Below are 25280 nucleotides of genomic sequence, written 5' to 3' on the forward strand. Positions count from 1 at the left end.
CTTGTACTTTTTGCCTTCTATCAAGCCGAAGGTACATTTGTAATTCATTATTGTTTCTATCTTTCCAGGATATTACAATGTATTAATAATGTTATGTGATTGTTTATCTTGCCTATTATATTTCATATACTTCTTTTATTAACATATATCGCGTTGATAAAGGTATGTCCTTCATGACCTTCGTTTGAAGATCATTTTGTCCTAAGGGAAATAATGCTTCAAAGGACGAAGGACATTAACATTTAACATCTTGTGTTGCCTTGTTTTTAACTCATAGCATTTGAGAACAAGTCCCAACATTGGTCATCTTTACACCTTGCTTACCCCTGAACTTTTGGGTAGTCTTTTCTAATGCTATATGTGGTTTGGGTGTTAAGATAATTATTACACAAGGTCATGATTTATTATTGTTATTCTATTCTATTCATGATAAGACTATTATGTTAATTGGAACATGGAGCTTAACTTGAGAAACACGTGCCACCACAACGGTGGAATGGGACGCCCTTGGCTGACTAATTAGGAAAGTTAGTGGAGGTCTACCTTACCCGAAAGGGGCAAGGGCAGTAGGGGGAGTTGTCGGTGTAGGGAGGTTCTCGAGTTGATTTTGCTGCGATGGCTTTTCAGACGGGGGATTCCTGCATTGCGCTCCCTAGAAACTATAGCGGGTTTTCTGAAGCTGGTGGAACTTTGTAAAGGCCTCGTAGTGGTACCCTGCCTCGATTCCTTGGTAGAGGTGTATGGGGTCTGATCAACACCGTGGCAAATGGGTTACATGACTTGGGGGTAAAGGGTACAACCTCTGTAGAGTGTAAAACCGGTATACTAGCCGTGCTCGCGGTCATGAGCAGCTTAGGACTCTCGCATGATTAACTTATGAAATTAAACTCAATTTGTCATTGACATCACATTGTGGTTTTATTATTAATTTTGATCTATTATTACTCTGGTTTGGTATATACTTACATTTAGTAACTGCTAATAAAATTTGACCAACTTATTAAAAGCAATGCTCATCTTTAACCCTTATCTGTTGATCAGCCTTACACTTCACATGAGCTCCCACCTTTGGTGAGTTCATGCACATTATTCCCCACAACTTGTTGAACTATGATCTTTTGTGAGCTCACCCTTTCGATATATAAATCCCCATAGGTGAAGAGCAGGTAGCATAGGAGGAGGTCTACAACGAGGAGTACGAGTTGATCTAGGTGGCGTCTCCCAGTCAGCTTGATGGCACCAAGGAATAATTATTAGTTCGTTTTATTGTTATCATTTATTTTTGTAAGATACTTCCGCTATGTAATAATATTTGTGACATTTATCTCTATACACTTGGTCATTATATGTGTTGTTCTTCTTTGGCACACATATGAGACGCACCCAGCTTTACCCCTTAAATCCGGGTGTGACAAAAGGACTAGCGCTGGGACATGAATGTGGACTAGAGTTGCCAGATGCCTAGATGACTAGCTGTGGTGGCTGACATCAGGGACACGCACTCATGCGAGGACGTGGTGGAGCGGGATGTGTCGTTGGCGCTGTTGAGGATTGGCGGGACACATGTCCAGGACATGAGGGACACGCATGCGGTGCTGTCTGTGTTTGGACTATTGGTCCTTAACCAACTAGTAAATAATGCCACATGGCTGGACTCTAGATGGTGTATGAGTAGACACAAGCAATTTATCCTGGTTCAGGCAATGCCAGGCCCTACTTCCAGTAGAGGGAGATGAGGCTTATATTACTCGCACTGAGGTGCCTGCAATAGGGGTTACAAGCACGGCGGGAGAGGGGAAGTCCCCAAGTCCCTTGAAATGATTGAGGCAAGTGCAAATATCTATGGCTGAGTGGGGAATTGAGTGTTTGTCTGCGTGTTCTCTTGGTCATCTCTAGGTTTCCTAGCTGGTGAAACTCTACTGCTCTATTTATACACGAAGGGGGGCGTCCGCAGTGAAGCCTAGTGTCATTGTATTCAAAGGAGAGATGTCTTGGCGCCTTGCAAGCCGACGTGACGGAGCACTGCGTTGTTGACTTGTGCCCGTTGGTTCCCGCTGAGAGCCGAGGCCGAGGCTAAGGGGGTGGCCATACACCCGAGCCCTTAGCGGTGGTGTATCCCATACCGTAGTTGTTGTAACAGTGCCAGGGTATGGGCTAAAGCCTACTTACGGGATGCGTCAGCGTTCCTATGCAGGATGACGTCAAGATTCCCTGCTACGATTATCGAGGTTGGAGCTCCGCTCGGGCGAGGTGGAAGTCTTCCCGAGGCATTGGACGAGCCCTCCCGTGACGTGTGCCATAGCCGGCGGAGTGGCCCACCGCGGGATTCGCGGCGGAGTGGGTGGCCGAGGCTGAGCTCGGGAGAGGCGGAGAAATCGCCCGAAGGCCGGGCCCAGGGTCAGGCGAGGCGGAGATTATGCCTGTGGTCTGGACTCTACTTCGGGCGAGGCAGAGATTTTGCGCCCGAGGGCTGGTCTGCTCTGCTTGTCGTATTAGATGTCCCATCGGGGGATGGCAGGCGGCGAGCGTGCACTGTAGTGGAAACGTAATCATGCTGCTGCGCCCAGATGTAATTGTTGTCTTGTCCGTCACTGTGCTCTGCTGTCGTGGCGCGGGGTATCTATGCGCATTAAATGTGCAAGTTCCCTTCTTGTTTTCGAACGCTCTTGTCTCATCGGCCTGAGATTAGCTTGGGCGAGACTGGCAGAGCGGTGGCGACCTAGGGCGAGGTGGAGTTTTGCCTGAGGAGGGAGATTCTCGGGGAGAGGCCTCGGTTTAATAGGTACCTCGGCTGTTTCCCCTCGGGGGTTTCGTCCTTACCTCTCTAAGTGCGTTCTTCGGGGGATAATTTGGGTATCCCTAATTATTACCCCAGACAGTAGCCCCTAAGCCTTCCAAGGAAGTACTGTGGTACTTGTTTGGAGGCACTTTTGCTTGCTCACAAGCGTGCTGCTTTTTGAGGAGTAGGATGTTTCGTTTTTCCAATGGGTGCGTTCGAGTGCACCCGTCGGGTGTATCCCCCGAGGCCCAGAAGGAGTAGTTGACTCCTTTGGGGGCTTTTGTTCTTTGATAGGTCTTGTTTGATCTTTAGTCGATCTGTTGGAACTTTTGGGGTGGTTTGCGAGGACAGCACTCGAGCCTTTGCACGGGACAAGAGGTCGATCGAGGGATGTCTCGACTTTTGGTTTATATGCCCCTTCGTTGCCTCTTCGCGAGGAGGAAGGGGGAATGCGTCATGCTACCCTCGATGGGCGACGAGCAGGACATTTCCATTGAGCTATTACCGGGTAATCCGAGCGGGGTCTGAGCTCCTTTCGATTGGAGTTGGCTAGTGGTCTGGAGACATGCCCCAAAAGGTACTTGCGGGTGATTCGCTTGGCCCCGAACCCATTTGATGGGGTCTGAGGGCTCGATGCCTCCCTACGATGGGATACCGCCACGAACCGCTCCCAGGGGTCTCAGATATGTCTTAAGGTACCTCAGATCGCAACCCAAACTAGGGCCATGTACGGGCGTACATATAGTCATCCCTGACTCTGTGCTCTGGGCGGTTATGGAGCCCTTCCGAGGGGCCAACCTTTGAACCCCTGATCAGTATCAGGCTCGGAGCCCTAGAGTCCTGAGGCGGTTCTTCCGTACCCTACCGAGGGCCGAACCTTCGAACCTCTGAACAATATTTTTCCTTGCCTTTTCTCCTCCCAAGATGAGATGCCCGAGACAGAAGACGACTTCTTCCGGTTTGTTGCTCCTTTCCGAGATGGGTTGCCCTAGGTAGAAGACGCTTCCTTCTGGTTGACTGCCGAGAGAATAAAGGGTGGAGAAGCTAAGGGTGGAGAGCGTACCTTTCAAGGCATAATGTGGAACGACGCTCAACACGTTTTTTCTTGGAGGGGACACGACCATTTAATGCGACGGGACATCCTGCCGGTCAGCCGACCGTTCACAGCACGCGTGCGCGCGGGATTCGAAACAACCGTTGTCTGGCCGTTACGAGCTTCGCCCATTATTATATAAAGCTGATTGAAACGGAGGCTTTGGACCGTTACCTTTGTCGCTTTAGCCTTCTGCCTTCATACGTTGTTTTCGCCTTCTGCCTAAATAGCCTTTTGTCTCCTTCCTGTCCTCTTTCTCCGTTCCGATGGCGGAAAAGACCACCGTTCTTCGTCCTCGTGACCCGTGGCCCATTTCCTCCATCATCGACGAGGATTTGGAGGCGCTGATCAAAGCTGGCCTGCTTCGCCCCCGTTTCACCGGCCCGCAGTCCAAGTGGATCGCGCCGCACGATGAGTAAATGCTAGATCCACCCGCGTGCTACATCGTGAGGTCCACCTCGTTCCATGAACGGGGTTTTGGAGTTCCGGTGAGCCACTTCATGCGGGTTCTGTCGCATTACTATGGGTTGGAGCTTCACAACTTCAACCCCAACTCCATCGTGCATGCGACCATCTTCACCGCCATCTACGAGGGGTACTTGGGGATCGAGCCCCACTGGAACCTGTGGGTCCACCTGTTCCGCGTGGAGCCCTTCTCCCTCCCCAGCAAGGTGAGGAGCGTGCGCCACGCCGTCCGTGCCGACGACTGCACGCTTCAGCTGCGCTTGGACCGGGTGGCGCTGTACATCCCTGCCATCCTCACCTCATCGAATAAGGGGATGCAGGTGTTCACGCACCGCGTTGTCCTCGGAGCAGAGGAGCGATGGAGGTGGGGCCTGCCTCGGGAGCTCCAGATCCACCTGAAGTCGCTGCTGGAGTGTCACACCCGGATTTCGGGGCACCAAGACCCAGGCGCGAACATAATCACCAGGTGTGCTGGGACCAAGTCTCACACATATGATGAATCATGGCACATGATCGAATGTCACAACTTTACTATATAATAGGAGTTCTATACAAAATAAATAATTACATATAAGGAGACAACGGTCCAGCAACCCAAAGTTGACTGGGAGACGACGGCCTAGATCTCTCACGAACTCATCGCAGCATCCTCCTTGCGCCTCATCCTGCGGTACCTGTTCTTGACCTGTGGGGGGGTGTGAGACGGCAAGAGTGAGCTCACATACGTTCATCGCTCAACAAGTTGTGGGGAATAATGAACTCGCCAAAGGTGGGAGCTCACGTGAAGTGTAAGGCTTACCAAAGAGGATGGTTAGAGCTGAGCATTGCTTTTAAAGTTGGTCAAAATTTTATTAGCAGTTACTAAGTATAAGTAAATACCAACCCAATTAAGAAGTAGAACAAAAGTAACAACCTCACCTGCGATGCAATGCATATGACAAATTAAGTTTAAGTTCCATAATTTAATCATGTGAGGGTCCGAGCTGCTCATGACCGTGAGCACGGCTAGTATACCAGTTTTACACTCTACAGAGGTTGCGCATCTTTACCCACAAGTCATGTTACCCATCTGCCAAGGGATCGCGACTTCCCATACACCTCTACTGAGGAGGCGAGGCAGGGTAACATTACGAGGCCTTTACAAAGTTCCACTAGCTTCAGAAAACCCGCTACAGTTTATAGGAAGCTCCAATGCAGGGTTCTTGCCTGACCGCCATCGCAGCAAAATCAACCAAGGACCTCCCTACACTGACCACTCCCCTACTGCCCTTGCCCCTTTCGGGTAAGGTAGTCCTCCACTAGCTTTCCTAATTAATCAGCCAAGGGCGTCCATAAACCCTTGTGGTAGCACTGTTTTCCCGGGTGGTCGCTCCATGTTCCAATTAACATAATGATCTTATCATGAACAGTAAATAACAACGGATAACAAAAGTATAATCATGAATAATGTATCTTCACACCCTAAACCATATAAAGCACTAGCAAGTACTACCCAAAAGGTTCAGTGGTAAACAAGGTATAAAGACAGACAAACTAGGGTGACCTATTGGGTCCCATCAAAATTAACCTATGCAAATCATTATGATTAATCAGAACATGAATGGGTAAAAAGAAGTGATCAAGGGCACAACTTGCCTGGGACTTGAGATTCCAGGTAACAGGATGATCTTCAGGTGACTCGTGACCTCACGCTAGTCATAGCAATACAAACAAGCAGTGTATAGGCAAAATTAACATCACACCAAACATGTAAACAAAATACATAATAATAATCTGCACATTAAAATAAGATTCTAGGAACATGAATCATTAATCTTGGAGTTACGGATTTTAAGTTATGACTTTCTTAAGATTTTATGTGCTTTGTACAAGATTACTTAAGATAATAATTTTAATGTGGCTTTTATGTCAAAACAGTGACACTAAATGATAAACAATAATATTATAAAATTATAGAAACTAGAATGGGTTAATTCGGAGTTAGAATGAATTAAATATGAATTAAACAAGTTTATGAATTTATTTTTGTACTAAAAATCAATTTCCCTAATTATTTCTCTATTTTTATCACCCCGGAACTGGGCGCATTAATAACTAAAAGACCAGGGGCTCTCCCACAAAAGTTCCTAAGACTCATAATCACCCCGCGCAAGATGGCGGGTTGATTCCTAGGTTTGCCAGGGTTCCAAATGCAAAACTGCGCCCGCAAGGGGGGTTATGGCGAACTCTAGGCCGCCAGATCCAAATCCTACGGACACGATTAGATCACTCATAATATGAAGCGGTACGCGACCGGCATCGTCCGATCATCACCCGACGCTCCAGATTTAATTATCCCAGGATCACCCACACCCGATCGATTCCAATTGGGCGGTATCCGCGACTTAGACCGAAACAGCACCCGACTTCAAATCTGGACCGGACATTGCCAGATCAACGACGCATTTAACTAAACAAAGGGGTATCACCACGATTTAATCTCAACCGTTCATTGCAGGATCACGGTTCCCAGGTTATCTTCCACCCCCAGATCTAATCCTATCCCTACTACGGTTGATCAACGGTCGAGCGCGGCCCTCCCAACTGGTCGGACCTAGGCGACCGAACAGGGGGCCCGCGGCGGCGCGGCTCGCCGGAGCGCGAGGATGTAACCCCACACCGGTGCTCCAAACAAAATGCGGTTGGAGAAATACGTGTAATGATCGACCATAAACACAATGGAAGTGTTATTACCGTGATTCCGGGTGCTTAACAGCACTGCCCGCGACGGGCAGCGATACAGAGGCGATGAAGGGGGTCCGGCGAGCAATTCGCTCCGATTCCGCCACAAACCCCCACACAGCCGTGCGAGGACACGCCCCACGCCACCAACCGAAGCCCCAGGTCCCTTTTCCTTAGCTCAATTGATGGCGCAACCACCGATTGCTCGCACTCCCTTCTTCCTCCGCGGACGCTCAATTTCACTCTACTGCCCACCGTCGCGAAAGATTCTGGGCAATGATTTCAAGTCGCCTAGTCGCCTGGTCGAACACTGGGACCGACCAGGCGACTAGTCGCGATTAGGCGACGACTAGGGCGACTAGTCGACCCCTAGTCGGTCCTAGTCGGTCCCTGGTCGTCCTAGACTATTAGCTATACTTATATAGGTATATATATAAATATACATGTATACATTATATAAATTAGAACAAACAACTAGGATAAACAAAGTAACATATTGCTTCATTGTGATTTGTGACTTACCTGAACCTGACATGCAGTACAAAGAAGGGAGAGAAGTGGAGGGAGCAGGAGAGACCTTCAGATGATGTGCTCATCTCGCCACTAGTTTGCAGCCACAGCCGCTGCAGGACTCCAGGAGAAGGGGCAGGGACGAAGGGTGCTGTGCCGCTGCCCGCCGGTGTCCAGGACTGCAGGGGCAGTGGCGCAGTGCAAGAGAAGGAGAGGCAGGGGTGGTGCAAGAGAGGAGAGGAGAGGACAGGACAGAGGAGACGTGCAGAGAGCCAGTGTTGGCGGCTAGGGTAGAATAGGAGAGGAGAGGAGACTTGCAGTCACTATAGATGGGCTAAAATAGGCCCAATAACTGAACCCTAGCCAGGACGACCAGGTCACACAAGTCGGACGACTAGTCGCCCTAGTCGACGATTAGTCGGACGACTAGGACGACTAGGTTATCTAGTCGAGTCGTCCACCAAATCGTGCACTAAATACCGACCAGCCCGACTAATCGCGATTAATCGCGATTAGTCGGACGACTTGAAATCATTGATTCTAGGACACCCAGGTTGACGGTACCTCCACTGACGTAAATATAGGCAGGTCGAGGCTACCAAATCCCAACTACCGCGATCGATTCGCAATAGCTTCCACGTTTCGCGCAAACTCGGACTGGGTCAGTAGACAACAGGGTCCCACCGGCAGAGGCCATGGGTGAGGCTAGCGCTGCGCGCGCGATGCTGAGTGGGCCGAGCTTCACGGTGGAACGAAGACGGAATCGAGCCCGGAAATCTCGAGAGTTTTGTTACGGAGGTCCGATTTCCCCCGCGCCCACACCACGGTGAGGAAGAAGCTCCAGGCGAGCGGGCCCCACCAGGCGGTGACCCAAACCTGTGATCCGAAAATGGAAAGGAAAGGCAGGGTAGTGGGCCGGCGGGAGATGAAATGTTAATGGGCCGAAAAGCTGGGGTTTCAGGCCAGGTGCGCAGGTAACCTTTTCTTTTTCTTTTCTAATTCCTTTATTTTCTTTTCATTTATATTTTGAGGTCCCAAGTTCAAATTATGACTCTTTATTAAGATATATCCCCACACATTCTTAGGTATAAAATACCTATAGTGCATCGTTTAATGAAATGACTAATCATTTAGTTGAACGGAAAACCTTTCTATTACTTCTTTTCTAAAATAATTCTTGATTTCCAAAATTCAGTTTTCAATTTTCAACACTCAAGTATATTTTGAGATATCTGAGTTTACTATTTTATTTATTCATATATTTATTTTATTATTATTGATTATATATATACAGATTTTGGGCCTTACATGGAGGCCCTATGGAAGCTTTGGGATCGTGGTCTCATCGCGGCCGGAGTTGTCGCGACCTTCCACCTTTGACGGGTTCTACCGCTGGCCGACCACCGGCTCCTTCTCGACGAGATGACCCCTGAGGCCTCCGTGGAAAGCTCCCGGATGGCCTCGGCTGCCCTCCCCACCAACGAACTCTTCCGGTGGGTGAAGGGAATGATGGGGAAGGCGGATTACTCCGTCGTGGTCCCGATGCGCCCCGAGCAGGGCTACGTGTCCCTGGTGGGTTTCCTGTTTTTCTCTCTATTTTTGTCACACCCGGATTTTGGGGCACCAAGACCCGGGCGCGAACATAATCACCAGGTGTGCTGGGACCAAGTCTCACACATATGATGAATCATGGCACATGATCGAATGTCACAACTTTACTATATAATAGGAGTTCTATACAAAATAAATAAATAATTACATTATAAGGAGACAACGGTCCAGCAACCCAAAGCTGACTGGGAGACGACGGCCTAGATCTCTCACGAACACATCACAGCATCCTCCAAGCGCCTCATCCTGCGGTACCTGTTCTTGACCTGTGGGGGGGTGTGAGACAGCAAGAGTGAGCTCACATACGTTCATCGCTCAACAAGTTGTGGGGAATAATGTGCATGAACTCGCCAAAGGTGGGAGCTCATGTGAAGTGTAAGGCTTACCAAAGAGGATGGTTAGAGCTGAGCATTGCTTTTAAAGTTGGTCAAAATTTTATTAGCAATTACTAAGTATAAGTAAATACCAACCCAATTAAATAGTAGAACAGAAGTAACAACATCACCTGCGATGCAATGCATATGACAAATTGAATTTAATTCCATAAAATTAATCATGTGAGGGTCCGAGCTGCTCATGACCGTGAGCACGGCTAGTATACCAGTTTTACACTCTGCAGAGGTTGCGCATCTTTACCCACAAGTCATGTTACCCATCTGCCAAGGGATCGCGACTTCCCATACACCTCTACCGAGGAGGCGAGGCAGGGTAACACTACGAGGCCTTTACAAAGTTCCACTAGCTTCAGAAAACCCGCTACAGTTTATAGGAAGCTCCAATGCAGGAATCCCTTGCAGGACCGCCATCGCAGCAAAATCCTCCCGAGGGCCTCCCTACACTGACCACTCCCCTACTGCCCTTGCCCCTTTCGGGTAAGGTAGTCTTCCACTAGCTTTCCTAATTAATCAGCCAAGGGCGTCCCATTAAACCCTTGTGGTAGCACTGTTTTCCCGGGTGGTCGCTCCATGTTCTAATTAACATAATGATCTTATCATGAACAGTAATAATAAACAGATAATAAAAGTGTAATCATGAATAGTGTATCTTCATACCCAAAACCACATAAAGCACTAGCAAGTACTACCCAAAAAGTTCAGTGGTAAACAAGGTATAAAGATAGACAAACTAGGGTAACCTATTGGGTCCCATCAAAATTAACCTATGCAGATCATTATGATTAATTAGAACATGAGTGGGTAAAAAGAAGTGATCAAGGGCACAACTTGCCTGGCACTTGAGATTCCAGGTACCAACTTGCTTTTCAGATGACACGTGTCCTCGCGCTAGTCGTAGCAATACAAGCAAACATGGTATAGATAAAATTAACATCACACCAAACATAAGAACAAACTGAATAATAATAATCTACGCGATGCTACGAGATCGTAGGTTCGAGAACCATGAAAATCGAAACTAAAACGAAGAATTTATGGATAAAACGATATTTTAGGCGCAATAAATCTAATAGATGAGATCTAACAGATGTTGCATTTAAACTAATCAGGTATTAAATTAAAATATTTGAGTTGGTATTAACCACTTTAAAAGTTATTTATAAAATATGTAGGTTAGAACTATGAATTAGATTAACTACATTGCCTAGCTAATTAACATTAATTAAACAAACAATTAATTAGTTAATTAAAAACATGTGACATGATTAAAATAATGTTATTACTATGTACACAAAATTAATATAAACATAACACAATTGGAATGAAATAAATCAGTCATCTAACACAAAATATATCACATAATTATTAAACTGCATATGTGGCGTGTTTGATTGGTTGCGGACTCGATATATGGATGGTCACACACATTGCAGTCGTAGAGGATGGAGAGCTTGGATCAAATGTGGCTTATCTATTGCTTCCATCCTGGGCACTAAGCCACAACGCACAAAACATCCATGGGGAGGGAGGCATCGTAGAGAGTCTCATTGATCTAGGAAAGGACGGCCGGGCCTCTACAGGTGCAGGGGCTGGGAACGACACGCTAGCAGGGGCATGCGCCGAGGCTCCCCCATGGAGGTCCATCGCCTGCGCAGAGCATACCAGTTTCTCTAGTGCTCTACCCAAAACTCCGGACAGTGCTGCATGAAGCGGGCAGCATGGCAAAACCAGAGGGAATGCTTACCGGTGTCTAGAGACGACATGGATTGCTGGCGGTGATGGATAGCGGCTTGGCGGTGGCGATTTAGCTACGATGAGCAATTCCGTCATCTCCGATCCCCCATGGTTTGATTGTGCTGCAGAACTCCTCCACGTACAAACGCGAACACAACAGGCTGCACTTGGTGATCCCATTGACAGCATTGGTGCGAGACGATTACGACAGACCTCTCCTTATCTCTCTCGCTGCTCTCTTGGTGGTGCCCATGGCAGTACTGCCATCACGGCTTTGGTGCTTGGTTCGGCGTTGATGTCCAGGGGTGGAGAGGCAGGGGTCACGGCGACGAAGACTCCAACGAGGAATGGAGTTTATATGGCCAGGGGAGCGGCGCGCGTGCAGGTATTCGTGGCCGGAACTTCGGGTTCAAGGGATCCGCAGCAACCGGATATATATGGGCAGGCGCTGCTGTTGTCGATTCCGAGCATGGCGGCTAAATTCAGGGAGATGTCGGAGGAATTTGTTGGGATTCCAGCCGATGCTCGCGAACACAGAGAAGGAGATGAAGTCCGACCAGGGGGGAAAACGGCAGATCCAATCGCCTGGGCCTGCGATGCGGAGTCTGTTCGGGGTGCGCGCGAGCTAGATTGAAGAAGGGGAATCCGACCAGCAGAAATCCCCGGTAATCGCGGGTGAGCACGCGGCGGTGTTCGCGGTGTTCTGTTGAGGAAGAAGCTGAGAACTGGGTCCCGTCTGCAGAGTAACGAGCACGCGCGGGGAGACTGGCTAGTGGAGCCCACACGATCCGCGAACGCAGGAGAGGTGAGCTACGTCCGCGTTGTCGTTATTATTGGCCCCAATAACCATGGCTTACGTAGGTATTAGGCTTGTTTTCTGTTTTTTTTTCTATTACGTGTTTTCAAATGCAGAGTCAAACCGGGTTTTGAATTTTACATACACACGCAAACCTCCAGCATGAATGTAAGCTATATATTTGTTTATATATTATTAAATATTTTATTCACAAATAATATTTATAAAAGGAATAAGTCTTTATTTATAATATCCCTTTAGGCTAATGTTTTTAGATATATAATTCCTACACACAAACCATATACCTTAATAAATACTATTTAGAGTGTATGGTCCAATTAAAAATGGCACCAATATTTAATATTATTTATTTATAAAAATCATTTTGGAAACCTATATAGTATGAGATAGTTTTACTTAAATCTTTTTGGAGAATTTTTTTTCCAAAATGACAAGAATAGGATTTTTGGGTGTTACAAATCCTACCCCCCTTAACAGAAATCTCGTCCTCGAGATTTGTAAGAAAAGGGATACAATAAGTTTGTAATTCAACTTTTAGTCTATAATTGTTTCAAAAGTCCATAGTCTCATTTGTTTTATATACTCAATAGTGGGTGATCAGGAGGGCATAGGTATCCAGCTACTTATTAGGTAGGATATAAGAGATGTATAGTTTAGGGCAAGAATAGCCAGGGGTAAGAAAGTTTATGGTAAGGAAGAACTTCGTGTTGGATGGTAATGCATCCGAAGATTGAAATTGACTTCTCTCCTTCCTTGACGAGGTTGATCTTGTCCTTTTCTGGTCTTGGTCTCATTGAGTGTATATCATCGTAGTTGGGGAATATGGTTAAGATAGATATGGATGAGATAGACTACATGATGTAGGTCAAAAAGTTTGTTTGAAGTTAGGTGGGGATAGAAAGATTATGCAATCCATCATGACTATATTGGTTGGGTTAGCTCTTATGCTCATGGTTGAGTTGGTCTAATATGCGAAGTTAGGTTAATACCTGGTTAGTAGGGTCTAATCTCTTCTATCAGTATTATTAATTTGTTTAAGTAGACCACATTAGATTAGATCGTATTAGATTAGATAGGATCTAGATTAGATCGGATATGAGTAGATAGTATCTAATTAATTTGGATTAGATCATGGTTGTTACACTAGTGTGGGATAAATATGTTATTTAGGGCAAGATGAATCCATAAGGATAAGGTAGAATCTTTTAAGATGAGATGGATCTATTAAACTAAGAGAGAATTTTTTTTTAAGATAAAATGGATCTATTTGATATATTCTAGTGGGGAATATTCTTAGTTGATCTAGTTTATTTTATCAACATTTTTTTACTATATGTATATACAGATGCAATTGTGGACGTTACTCCACAACTCATCACACTCAATCAAAGAATCAAATCAGACAAGTATCATAAGAACAAACATTCAAGCATACCAATATCTACAAAAATAGTTTTGCTTTTGTTCCTAAGATTAGGTCTCCTATTTCTAAAGATCACTTTAGGTACAGGATTTCAAAGTGTGAAATCCACATTTGTCTTTACAAGGAAAAGGTAAGAATAATCAGAGTAAAGCGGAATTAGATGAGAAAAGATTAAGATAAGTTTAGAAAAGAATCAGAGTAGCAGAGGTAAGTAGACAATGGTTGTCTAGTTCTATCTAGGTTTCGTCCTACAGTCAACATTCCTCTGATACCACTTCTGTCACACCCGGATTTTGGGGCACCAAGACCCGGGCGCGAACATAATCACCAGGTGTGCTGGGACCAAGTCTCACACATATGATGAATCATGGCACAGGATCGAATGTCACAACTTTACTATATAATAGGAGTTCTATACAAAATAAATAAATAATTACATTATAAGGAGACAACGGTCCAGCAACCCAAAGTTAACTGGGAGACGACGGCCTAGATCTCTCACGAACACATCACAGCATCCTCCAAGCGCCTCATCCTGCGGTACCTGTTCTTGACCTGTGGGGGGTGTGAGATAGCAAGAGTGAGCTCACATACGTTCATCGCTCAACAAGTTGTGGGGAATAATGTGCATGAACTCGCCAAAGGTGGGAGCTCATGTGAAGTGTAAGGCTTACCAAAGAGGATGGTTAGAGCTGAGCATTGCTTTTAAAGTTGGTCAAAATTTTATTAGCAATTACTAAGTATAAGTAAATACCAACCCAATTAAATAGTAGAACAGAAGTAACAACATCACCTGCGATGCAATGCATATGACAAATTGAATTTAATTCCATAAAATTAATCATGTGAGGGTCCGAGCTGCTCATGACCGTGAGCACGGCTAGTATACCAGTTTTACACTCTGCAGAGGTTGCGCATCTTTACCCACAAGTCATGTTACCCATCTGCCAAGGGATCGCGACTTCCCATACACCTCTACCGAGGAGGCGAGGCAGGGTAACACTACGAGGCCTTTACAAAGTTCCACTAGCTTCAGAAAACCCGCTACAGTTTATAGGAAGCTCCAATGCAGGAATCCCTTGCAGGACCGCCATCGCAGCAAAATCCTCCCGAGGGCCTCCCTACACTGACCACTCCCCTACTGCCCTTGCCCCTTTCGGGTAAGGTAGTCTTCCACTAGCTTTCCTAATTAATCAGCCAAGGGCGTCCCATTAAACCCTTGTGGTAGCACTGTTTTCCCGGGTGGTCGCTCCATGTTCCAATTAACATAATGATCTTATCATGAACAGTAATAATAAACAGATAATAAAAGTGTAATCATGAATAGTGTATCTTCATACCCAAAACCACATAAAGCACTAGCAAGTACTACCCAAAAAGTTCAGTGGTAAACAAGGTATAAAGATAGACAAACTAGGGTAACCTATTGGGTCCCATCAAAATTAACCTATGCAGATCATTATGATTAATTAGAACATGAGTGGGTAAAAAGAAGTGATCAAGGGCACAACTTGCCTGGCACTTGAGATTCCAGGTACCAACTTGCTTTTCAGATGACACGTGTCCTCGCGCTAGTCGTAGCAATACAAGCAAACATGGTATAGATAAAATTAACATCACACCAAACATAAGAACAAACTGAATAATAATAATCTACGCGATGCTACGAGATCGTAGGTTCGAGAACCATGAAAATCGAAACTAAAACGAAGAATTTATGGATAAAACGATATTTTAGGCGCAATAAATCTAATAGATGAGATCTAACAGATGTTGCATTTAAACTAATCAGGTATTAAATTAAAATATTTGAGTTGGTATTAACCACTTTAACAGTTATTTATAAAATATGTAGGTTAGAACTATGAATTAGATTAACTACATTGCCTAGCTAATTAACATTAATTAAACAAACAATTAATTAGTTAATTAAAAACATGTGACATGATTAAAATAATGTTATTACTATGTACACAAAATTAATATAAACATAACACAATTTGAATGAAATAAATCAGTCATCTAACACAAAATATATCACATAATTATTAAACTGCATATGTGGCGTGTTTGATTGGTTGCGGACTCGATATATGGATGGTCACACACATTGCAGTCGTAGAGGATGGAGAGCTTGGATCAAATGTGGCTTATCTATTGCTTCCATCCTGGGCACTAAGCCACAACGCACAAAACATCCATGGGGAGGGAGGCATCGTAGAGAGTCTCATTGATCTAGGAAAGGACGGCCGGGCCTCTACAGGTGCAGGGGCTGGGAACGACACGCTAGCAGGGGCATGCGCCGAGGCTCCCCCATGGAGGTCCATCGCCTGCGCAGAGCATACCAGTTTCTCTAGTGCTCTACCCAAAACTCCGGACAGTGCTGCATGAAGCGGGCAGCATGGCAAAACCAGAGGGAATGCTTACCGGTGTCTAGAGACGACATGGATTGCTGGCGGCGATGGATAGCGGCTTGGCGGTGGCGATTTAGCTACGATGAGCAATTCCGTCATCTCCGATCCCCCATGGTTTGATTGTGCTGCAGAACTCCTCCACGTACAAACGCGAACACAACAGGCTGCACTTGGTGATCCCATTGACAGCATTGGTGCGAGACGATTACGACAGACCTCTCCTTATCTCTCTCGCTGCTCTCTTGGTGGTGCCCATGGCAGTACTGCCATCACGGCTTTGGTGCTTGGTTCGACGTTGATGTCCAGGGGTGGAGAGGCAGGGGTCACGGCGACGAAGACTCCAACGAGGAACGGAGTTTATATGGCCAGGGGAGCGGCGCGCGTGCAGGTATTCATGGCTGGAACTTCGGGTTCAAGGGATCCGCAGCAACCGGATATATATGGGCAGGCGCTGCTGTTGTCGATTCCGAGCATGGCGGCTAAATTCAGGGAGATGTCGGAGGAATTTGTTGGGATTCCAGCCGATGCTCGCGAACACAGAGAAGGAGATGAAGTCCGACCAGGGGGGAAAACGGCTGATCCAATCGCCTGGGCCTGCGATGCGGAGTCTGTTCGGGGTGCGCGCGAGCTAGATTGAAGAAGGGGAATCCGACCAGCAGAAATCCCCGGTAATCGCGGGTGAGCACGCGGCGGTCTTCGCGGTGTTCTGTTGAGGAAGAAGCTGAGAACTGGGTCCCGTCTGCAGAGTAACGAGCACGCGCGGGGAGACTGGCTAGTGGAGCCCACACGATCCGCGAACGCAGGAGAGTTGAGCTACGTCCGCGTTGTCGTTATTATTGGCCCCAATAACCATGGCTTACGTAGGTATTAGGCTTGTTTTCTGTTTTTTTTTCTATTACGTGTTTTCAAATGCAGAGTCAAACCGGGTTTTGAATTTTACATACACACGCAAACCTCCAGCATGAATGTAAGCTATATATTTGTTTATATATTATTAAATATTTTATTCACAAATAATATTTATAAAAGGAATAAGTCATTATTTATAATATCCCTTTAGGCTAATGTTTTTAGATATATAATTCCTACACACAAACCATATACCTTAATAAATACTATTTAGAGTGTATGGTCCAATTAAAAATGGCACCAATATTTAATATTATTTATTTATAAAAATCATTTTGGAAACCTATATAGTATGAGATAGTTTTACTTAAATCTTTTTGGAGAATTTTTTTTCCAAAATGACAAGAATAGGATTTTTGGGTGTTACAATTTTCAGTTTTTCCTCTTCTCGTCTTAGTTTTACCTTTGCCGAGGACAGGGGACCGCACCGGGCCGGGCACCACCGGAGAAGGGGTAGGGGGCCACCGGGCGGGGTAGGTCGCACGCCGGGGCACCGTGCAGGGCAGGATGAGCCGTGCCGGGAGGGCCAATCGGTTGGGGGCCACGCCAGGGCGCCGCACAGGGCGCATGCCGGGGGCCGCACAGGGGTCGCCGGGTGGGGGCTGCACAGGGGGAAGAGGGAAGGAGAGAAAGGTGGGAGGGGAGGGAGGAGCTTACCACGGGGCTTGACGGACGGCAGCTACCGCTCACCGGGATCCAAACGAGGGCATGGAGAGAGGGTGGGAGAGAGGAGGAAGAGGGTGGTTACTTTCTTCCCAGTTCCTGGGTGCGTGGGAAAGGGAAGTGGGGGAGGGGGCACGCAAGGGGGGCAGGGGCAGCTGGGCTGCACGCGAGGGGCTAGGCTGGGCCACGCCGTGGGCTGGGATGTCGGGCCAGGCCGGGCCGGGACCACTTCTCCTCTACTCGATCTCGCTTGCTCTCTAATCAAATTCATTCCGCGAATCGAAAACCCAAAATTCAGGGCATTACAAACCAATCCCCCTTAAAAGAATCTCGCCCTCGAGATTCAGGGTTGGCCAGCAAAGAGCTCGGGATACTTGGCCATCAGATCATCTTCACGCTCCCAAGTTGCTTCTTCCTCAGAGTGGTCACCCCATCTGACTTTGCACATTCTGATAGTGTTCCTCCGGGTGACTCTATCTGCAGTCTCCAGAATCTGTGTTGGCTTCTCTATATAGGTCAAGTCTTCTTGGACTTTTAGGTCTTCCACGGGCAACTGCTCCTCTAGCACACGTAGACACTTTTTCAACTGAGACACATGAAAGACATCATGCACCGCTATCAAACCTTTCGGTAAATTGAGCTGATATGCCACTTCTCCACGCTTTGCCAGAATCTGATATGGACCAACATATCGGGGTGCTAGCTTGCCTTTAACTCTGAACCTTCTGACTCCTCTGATAGGCGATACCTTCAGGTAGACAAAATCTCCCACTTCAAAACTCAGCTCTCTTCTTCTTGTGTCTACAAAACTTCACTACCTTGACTGCGCTATCTTAAGATTCTCCTGAACCATCTTGATATTCTCTTTAGCTTCGAGCAAAATGTCGGGCCCAAACACTTGCTTCTCTCGAGGCTGATCCCAGTGTAACGGCGTTCTGCAACTCCTTCCATAAAGTGCCTAAAATGGTGACATCTTTAAACTAGCCTGATAACTATTGTTGTAAGAAAATTCTACATAAGGTAGTCTCTTGTCCCATCCTGACATATCTTGCAACGCATAGGCTCTCAACATATCTTCTAGGATTTGATTAGTTCTTTCAGTCTGACCGTCTGTTTGCGGATGATAAACTAAACTGAAATTCAAATGTGTGCCCAAAGCTTCATGCAACTGCTGCAAAAAATGAGAGGTGAATTGTGTTCCTCACTCTGACACTATCTTCTTTGGCACACCGTGAAGACAAATGATCTGGGACATGTATAGCTCTGCCAATACTGCACTGCTATAGCTAGTCTTGACAGGTATGAAGTGGGCTGACTTGGTCAAGCGGTCCACTACTACCCAAATAGAATCGTAGCCGGCTCGAGTGCGGGGCAACCCGACTATGAAGTCCATTCCGATCTCATCCCATTTCCATTAAGGAATTTGCAACGGCTGCAATAGACCAGCAGGCCTCTGATGCTCTACCTTTATTCTCTAACAACTATCACATATAGCCACATGCTCTGCAATCTCCCTTTTCATTCTGTAACACCAGAATTTCTTCTTTAGATCCTGATACATCTTCTCAATTCCAAGATGTATGGAATATGTTGTCTCATGAGATTCCTTGAGGATCAACTCCCGAATGGACTGGACATTGGGAACACACAAGCAGTCTTTGAACCATACCACACTGTTGGTCACTTGTTCTCAAATGCTATGAATCAAGAACAAGGCAACACAATCGTTAAGTATTAAGGACCTTCGTCCTCCAAAGGACTACCTCCTCTCAGATATAATGATCATCAAACGAAGATCATGAAGGACATGCCTTCATCATTTCATGGACAAATAAGAATACATAATGACAATGAATGTAATTCATTAGTTCATTCACATTTGTATTTCATAACATACACATGAACATTAACAAAGTTGTTATTACATTGATACCTTCGGCTTGTTCGAAGGTACTGACGCGAGAGTGATTACAATCCAGCGTGAACAGTACGGTGCTACTGTTCATCTATTTATAGGCACGGGACGCAGCCTGGATAAAAGTACATTTATGTCCTTGACATTTACTTATGAACGTAACATAAATCATTGAGGACTAGCTGGTCTTTTTCCCTTCCGGTTGGCATCATGTTTGGTCTTCATCACCATTTTAAGCCGAAGCTATTACTCTTCGGCTATAGCTTTGGCGTCCATTTTTATCAACTTCGGATTATATCTTCACATCGTATGCCTTTGCCATGGGAGAAAACTTCCATTCTGATGCCGAAGCTCCCTGTAATAATTCATATCATGCTGAAAACATATGGTTAGTCATGTTTTTGAGGACCTTCGGAAGAGTTAGGCCCCCAACAGTAGCCCATCGTAGTATTATATTGTTTCTTTGTAACAAATTCAAACTACGACATGAACGAAGGCCTTTAGCCGAATGTCCGAAAAAACACCTTCCCTTCGCTAGAATAGCGAATCATTCTGAACCGTGGGACCCACCGAGCTGTGGGGCTTTGAGCATATATATAAAAGGCTGTGTCGTGAATATTTTTCATGCCATCTAGCTATTTGCACTGTGATTGCCATCTTAGATTTCTTCTCTTTTGCGAGATCAATTGACTTTTGAGCTTTGGCATTTGCCACAACCATCATCCGAATGGATGAGGACAACAAGATTATAGACCCCACAATATCTAGGTTTTACGAAGCTATGGAGAAGACCAATACAGAAAAGATCACCAATGAGAAGCTGGCTGGGTTGTCTAAGGATTCCAGCGATAGCGACAGTTTCGACGTGGAGAGCGGGAATGAAGATGTCGAAGATCGACCGTGGAGACCGAGCCATGTTGTTTTTGGGAAGTCAAGTGTCAAACAAGGGCAAATCGAAGCGATGAAGGGCAAATACTTTCATAATGTTTCTATAGTGAGGGTCGGGGGGGGAAGCATCGTTCCCCTTCCTGAAGTTGATGAGGTAGTGGTCTTCAAGAGCTTCTTGAAAGTTGGGCTCACTTTCCATTACACAAGATGTTGGTTGAAGTTCTGAAGACATTCAAAATATACCTTCATCAACTTACCCCCGAAGCTCTTATCAAAGTGGGGGTTTTTATATGGGCTATGAAGAGTCAGGGGCTAGAGCCGGATGCTAGGTGCTTCCGCAATATTCATGAGTTATTTTACGAGACAAAGGCAATCGGAAAAGAACAATACCATAACAACTTCGACTTCTATAGCTTCGTGCCCCGCTCTAAGGCAAATTATCATGTGTCTACATTTCGAAAGAAATGGCCGGGCTCTTGGATGAAGCAATGGTTTTACGTAAAGAATGATCTGAATCAGAGGGAGAATGTAAGGGGCATCATTCAACGTCCCATATGGTCGCGCTTCGGCATTAGAAGACCATCAATCGCAACTGGGAATGAAGTGCAAGCGTGCCTAATGGCCTTCCACACTGTATGTAGCTATATCGGTTCTAGGGACTTAGTTCAGGAACACATCATTTTCAAAGTATGGCCTCTTACGAATGAATGGGAAATGTTGAAGGAAACTTTCGCTAGCTCTAGGGTGGCTTAATTTATCTTAAGTACACCTTCCGCTATAGAAGCCAATTTGATGAGCCAAATAATGATTAGATACATGCTATAGAGGCAATGAGTGATGAACTGCTTGGAGCCTACTCAAGGATAGAGGACGAGGCCATGACTGTTGCCTTCGGCGCTCGAGGGAAAAAAAGAGGCTAAACAGTGTTTTCGATGTTATTGGGTTTGTCTATCCCGATTATTGTTTTCCTGTCCGAAGGTAAAGGGGGAAAGGGAAGTTACTGCTTCAACCTCTTCTAGTGCGCCGAAGCCGAAGAGGGTCAAGGTCTTGACAAATAGGCCAAAGCCTGTTGGGACGGCCAAGGTGCCGAAGCTTATTGAAAGTGCAGAGGGTGCCCCCTCAGCCACAGAAACATCTCTTGCGATGTTGATCGAAGCTAGTACAGGCCCGGTAAAAGATCCAGAATCATAAAAGGCAGCAGAACAGCCAAAGGTGCTGAGCCCTCTAGCTATAATAGGAATGTCGAAGCCATCGAGTACTGCAATAGTGACTCCAAGGAAGAGAAGAATGGCTAGCATCTTAGATGTTGTTTTAGAATCTGTGAAAGTGCCAGTTCCGGCTTCTGCCGAAGCAACTGGTGAAAAATCTAAAGTTGCAAGAGAAGCGATTACTGCAAGGATGGCTAATGTTCTTGCTGAACTGGATCTTCCAAAGTTGCGCCAATAGGGCTGGTGGAGGAGGCTGTTCCTGAAAAACCTAAAACTCCTACTCCCGAAGCACCTCCCCATGGTGACTTGGAATACATTGTTCGACACGCTTCGGGAAAGCAGTTCTCATTAGAACAAATTGCCGAAGTAGAACACTATGCCAAGGACTTGAAATACCTCCAAGGGTCCTTGGTATACAGAGGGGATGATGAAGACGACTTCCTCTACTGTCTGCCCGATAGTAAGGAGGTTAATGTTTGCTGCAAGATGATGAGCAACATGAGATTTCTGAAGCTCAAGCTTGGTTTGTCCGCTATGACAAAGGACCAGCTTGTGGAAAGCCTCGTGTAAAATATCTTGAAGGTTTGCACATTTTGGCTTCGTATTTAGTACTTTTTGAGCTATTTTTTATAATTATTACTTTTAATGTTTGTTCGCTCTTTTGTTTGACAGGGTCTAATCCTCAGTAAGGCTCTGAAGGCTCAAAAGGATGCAGAGGACGAGAGCTGTCAGATAGCACTTGGAAACCTCCGATCGGAGGTTATAACCTTGAGAAATGAAGCTCTTGCAAAAGACAAGATTTTGCTATCTTTGGTCGAAAGTTTGAAATCCAGTGAAGCTAAGCTATCCGCTCAAGCAGAAGCAACTGAAAATTTTAATGTGGAGCTGACAAAACATGAAATATCTGAAATCGAACGATCAAGGGCACAGAGGAATGTTGACGAGCTTCGTGCAGCTAAAGAAAAATGCTACGATGTGGCTATAGATGCGCCAAGAATTTGAAGAATAGCTTTGCTAAGGTTAGTGTGTTTTCCTCAGAACAAAATTTCATCCGCGGTGACCCCGATGTAGTTATCCAGTGGATTAATGGTGAAGTCGAAGCCTTTGAGGAGATCCTTAGTGACAGGGGATTTTTGTGCTTTTGCTGGTGCCCGTGGAACTGTATCAATCCTAGATATAGTTGGGTGCAAACATGCAAAAACTGTAACTCAGCCAAGATTCTCAATTTCAACTGATGATATCAAAAACCCTTCAGCCGACGCTACTGCACTAAGCGGGAAATTCTATTCAGAAGTATGGCTGAAGGGTGGCCGAGAGATAGCTGATGAAGCTATTAGAAGAAATGAAAAAGAGTCTCACGAGGCTCGAGAAGAAGCTAAGAGAGTTGAAGAGGCTGCTGAACGCGCCAGGCTTATAGGTATACCTATTACAACTTAGCTTCGTAAGTTATTGCAGCTTTGGTACTAATAAATACTTGTATTCTGATGCAGCCGTGCTTTCTCCTCCTCCAGAGCCATACAATCCCGAAGCTGATCCATCTCTGAAGGGGGCGCTCGATATAATTAGAATCGCTAACGAAGCCGTTGACGAAGCTGTCAACAAACTATTAGAAGAAACTGCTGAAAAGGTCTTAAAAGAAGACTGGAGCTTTGTATATTTGAAAATTTAGGGTCTTTGTACGTAGCTTTCATTTTTGTAAGAAACAATTATCAAATATTTGTATGTATGTTAATGTAATATATTTTTTTGTGATGCGTGAAACCTTCGTACATACCATTTTTGAGCCACTAGCGAAAAAAACACCTTCCCTTCTTTTCACGCTTCACGAAGAAAGAAATTCCCCCTTTTTGCCGAGGCAATACTAAATATCACATCATGGCTGTTGTATAGTAATACTGTTGATGAGGTACCATCCCTGTGTAAAAATGTATCTGCTAAAGGCATATCTTGTGTTATTGGTACGTTCTTTCATGAGCCGACATGTATATTTGAAGGAGCAAATTTCCTTCTTCTCCACTGCTTGAGAATGACTTGCCGAAGCAACTGATGTCGTGGGTTGCTGGTTTCTCACATACTCAGGGATGTATGGTGAATAGTATGAAGTAGTATGCAAGACTTGCTTCGGCTGATTCTATCGTGCTTCGACTTCAGTTATCTCTTTTTGCTTTTGGATCGTGACTTGACACGTCCTTGTTGTGTGTCCCTTATCCTCCCCACAGAATAAGCAGAACAATCTCCTGGGTTGAGTGTTGAACCTTCCTTCAAAGCTTCTTCCGCCTCTGCCACTTGGAGCTGGTGGCCTGTAAGAGGTTTGCTGCATTCCTGAAGATTGTGAGCTTTGTTGGCTGCCTTGAGTGTGGTTTGCCCTATCATCATTTGTGCTGGGATTGTGGATTGTTTTGACATGGTTGTAGTGAAATCTTCCTCAGAAGCCCCTAGTCATCTCAAAATACCTGTAAGTCTTCTCCCTTCTCTAGCGAAAAATCATTGTCAGCTCGGATATATTCATCCATCTTCTGGAGAAGCTTTTACAGAGTTTGTGATGGCTTCTTAGCAAAATATTGCGCTGTCGGTCCTGGACGGAGCCCCTTGATCATAGCTTCGATGACAATCTCATTTGGCACCGTTGGCGCCTGGGCTCTGAGTCGCAGGAATCTTCGGACATATGCCTGTAAGTACTCTTCATAATCTTGCATACGCTGAAACAATACTTGGGTAGTGTTGGGGGTATGCTTCGTAGCCGAAGATCCTAAAGACAGAGAACACCTTCGGCAGACCCTCTGAGGAGCAAGCGCCGAAGCTATTATTTAGAGAGCTTCGGCACAATGATAGATCTTAAGATGAAGGGCCGAACCGACTTAAAGATGGATTGACTTAAAGACCCATGATATTTGTGTCATTATTGTAGTCAATTGTAAAGGACTTAAATGTAATTTTACGCAGGTTGCACCCTGTGCCTATAAATAGGTGAACAGTACCCCGACACTGTTCACGCGATCCTGTAACCACTGGCACATTACGCTTGAATTATTGTTTTCCGCCAAGGTGAAGGTATAAATGTGCCCAAATATTATGTCTTAATACTTATATATTCATATAATAAAATATGTGAATATATTTTATACTTTATATTTCATTTCTCATTGTTTGTTGTTTTACAAATATGATCACGAAGGTGAAATCTTTGTGATATTTTATTCATGACCTTCGTCCGAAGCTCATTAAATCCTTGGGGAGATAATGCTTCAGCGGACGAAGGGCATTTATACTTAACATCTTTGTGTTGCCTTATTCTTAATTCATAGCATTTGAGAACAAGTCCCCAACATTGGCGCCCACCTCCGGTGAACTAACTTCCACTTTTTTGAGTTGATGGCTTCATTCAACAACCAAGCCGGAGCTGCTTCGGCTCCGAAGCTGGTACTCCTGATAACAGGCGGTTCATGCTCAGAGCCAGCCAACAAGAAGCAGAAAAAGGAGGCACAGAGAAGGGTACAACATGTCGGGGTGCAAGGACCCTTCATCAAGTCAAGATGGTCCCACATCCCAATTACCTTCTCCCAAGAGGACCTCCAGCTCAAGGATTACCCTCATAACGATGCTATGGTTATTTCTTGTGTTATCAAAGGATTTCTGGTCCACAATGTTTTGGTTGACACAGGCACTGCAGCGGATATTATATTTGCTAAGGCCTTTAGACAGATGCAAGAGCCCGAAGATAAGATCCATGATGCT

The sequence above is a fragment of the Zea mays genome, chromosome 7, assembly GCF_902167145.1.
Source record: "Zea mays cultivar B73 chromosome 7, Zm-B73-REFERENCE-NAM-5.0, whole genome shotgun sequence".
Taxonomy (NCBI): Eukaryota; Viridiplantae; Streptophyta; class Magnoliopsida; order Poales; family Poaceae; genus Zea; species Zea mays.